Source organism: Egretta garzetta, unplaced genomic scaffold (assembly GCF_000687185.1).
Source record: "Egretta garzetta isolate BGI_Z169 unplaced genomic scaffold, ASM68718v1 scaffold1193, whole genome shotgun sequence".
Lineage (NCBI taxonomy): Eukaryota > Metazoa > Chordata > Aves > Pelecaniformes > Ardeidae > Egretta > Egretta garzetta.
Window position 1 is genome coordinate 46,475 of NW_009259129.1, and position 2,600 is coordinate 49,074.

The window sequence follows — 2,600 nt, forward strand, 5'->3', positions numbered from 1 at the left end:
TTTCCCTGCTCTGGCTGGTTCCTGGCCCAGTCTGGGTCCCTGGGAGCAAACAGGCAGGGACACCCGGCCAGGCAGGGGACACAGCGGGGACAGGAGCCGGGCTCATGCAGCTGGGGGAGAGGAGACCCCCCTTCCTGGGGTCTGGAGAGCTGGACCTGGACCTGGACCTGGAGCAGGAGCTGGTGACACAAGCTGGGACAGAGGAAATTCCCATTGGATACCTGGGAAAACTTCTTCTTCCAAGAGCACAGCAGCCCTTAAAAAGGGGCTGGGGAGTCCAGAGCAGCCCTAGCCACCCTCAGCGTGGACCTGGCTTGGGGCAGGGAGATGGGTGAGAGAGGCTGATGCTGGAGCTGAGGCCACCATGGCACCACACGTGTGTGTGTGTCCCCAGGACATGGCCTGGCAGAGCTCCCTCCTCCTGGCCATGCCAAACTCGCTCCCATGGTCAGTGTGGGCTCCAGCTGCAGGACTGCTGGGGGCAGGGCTCTGCCTTTGTCCTTGTGAGGTCCCCACTGGACCCTTCCTCCAGCCTAGCTCGCTTCCGTTGGTGGCAGCTCTGCCCTCGAGCAGGGTGCCTGGTCCCTGGAGATTTGGTGTTACCTACAAACCTGAGTGGGGGACCCCGGCACAGTGCCCTCGCCAGCTGCCAGTCCCTGGCAGAGCGCAGCTCCCCGAGCCACCCCCGACACCCACCGCTTGCCCACCCACCAGACCCCATGTCCCAGCACGGGCACTCGCACTTGGCCCTGGCTGGGGATGGGCTATGGGACATCTCTGCTCGCCCGTGTCCCCAGGCTGTCACTCATGGCAGAGGCAACGCAGCTGCGGGGGATCGACCCCGCGGCCCAGCCTGGCTGCTCCCGGTCACCCGCTGCTCCATCGCATGCCAGAAATGTGCCCCGGGAGGGCTCGTTTGATCCCTGGGGAGCAAGGGAGGCTGGGTGGCCTCCCCATCCCTGCACCGACTGGGGCCATTTGGGGATGTGGCATTTGTCTTTCTCCACCCCTCAGGGATGTCCCCCTGTCCCAATCACCGCTTGGTGGGGGGGGAGTGGGGGTGGCTGGAGTTGAGGCGTCTCAGGAGAGCCCCATCTTGGTTCTCCTCTAGTTTGTGTGTTTTTTCTTCCTTGAGCCCCATCTCCAAGTGCTTGTCACCCGCCTCTGCCCTCCCCAGCCCCAGTCTGTCCCCTGGGAGCCCCCAGCTCCCCAGGGTGCAGGGGATGCTCTCCTCCACCTCGCACGCTCCAGCCCCGGCTGGTCCATGGCTGCCTGACGCTCCCTGCACATCCAGGCAAGGTTTTAAAATTCCTCCTGTGTGGTCTGGCCCACCCTGTGTGTTCGTGCCCATCCCCGCCTCTCCACCACCCCCACCTCCCAATCTCCACCATGGCCTCCCAGCAACTCTGGACCAACCCCCAGGACATCCATGCCTCTCCCTGGTCCTGGGGGCAGCTCTGCTGTGCCCCCCTGTGGACACCGGCCAGGGAGCCTGTGAGTGTGCCGAGAGCTACTGCTCGACTCCGGAGGCCCCACTGCGAGCTGGACCTGTTGAGGGACATGAAGGGCAACAGCAACAAATCACCTCTCTGTGGTGACACCAAGCTGGAGCGGCAGCAGACGTGCCCTCCCGGCAGAGGTGGCCAACAGCACCCTGGGCTTTGAGGATGAGCTGGGGGAGGGAGGGAGCCCTCCCCTCCATGCAGCACGGGGAGGTCATGGCTGCGGAGCCCTGGCCAGGGGCTTCCTTGTATGAGGAGAATGTGACCCCTGGAGTCCAGGGAAGGGCCACGACAATGCTGAAGGGACTGGGGCGTCTGCAGGATGAGAGGCTGGGACCGCTCAGTCTGGAGCAGGGAAGGCTCAGGGCGATTGCGCCCATCTGTGTACATGCCTGGCGGAAGGGAAGATGGAGCCAGGCTCTTCTCAGTGGTGCCCAGTGACAGGCCCAGAGGCCATGGGCACAGGCTGAACCACAGCAGAGTCCACTAAAACCTTTTTCCAAAGTCTTTTTTTTCTAAAAAACCCCCACCAAACCACCCCACCTTTTTTTTTTAGGACGAGGCTGCTCAAACAGGTTGCCTGGAGCAGGCTGCCCAGAGAGGTTGTGCCCCCCCGGCTGTGAAGCCGCCATGGACTCACTGAGGGGCAGAAGGGCTCCAGTCCCAGCCCCCGCTCAGGCAGGGAGCTGCTCGTCCAGTGCTGCATCCAGTCTGGTTTCGAGTCGCTTCAGGAAGGAAGATGCTCTGGGGAACCCGGTCCCGTACAGTCTTCATTGCCAGTGCAGTCTTCCAGTACCAGGTTTCTCACATCTGGATGGAATTTCCTCCTCCAAAGCCTGGATGGGCACAGCCTTGTGCAGCCAGTGCCCGCTGGCCCTGCCCTGAGCAGGGGGGGGCAGAGTGGGTGATCTCCCAAAGACCCCTTCCACCATCTGCCATCCTGGCGTCCTGTGGTCGTTCTTGAGCTCAGCCTCAAAGGCCTCCTGGCTTTCCGCAGCTCCTTCGTCCTGCGTTGCCTCGTGCCAGACCCCACCTACCAGGACACTGAAACAAGCTCACCTGAGGTCCGGGGGCTGCACCCTGCTGCCTACATTCTTG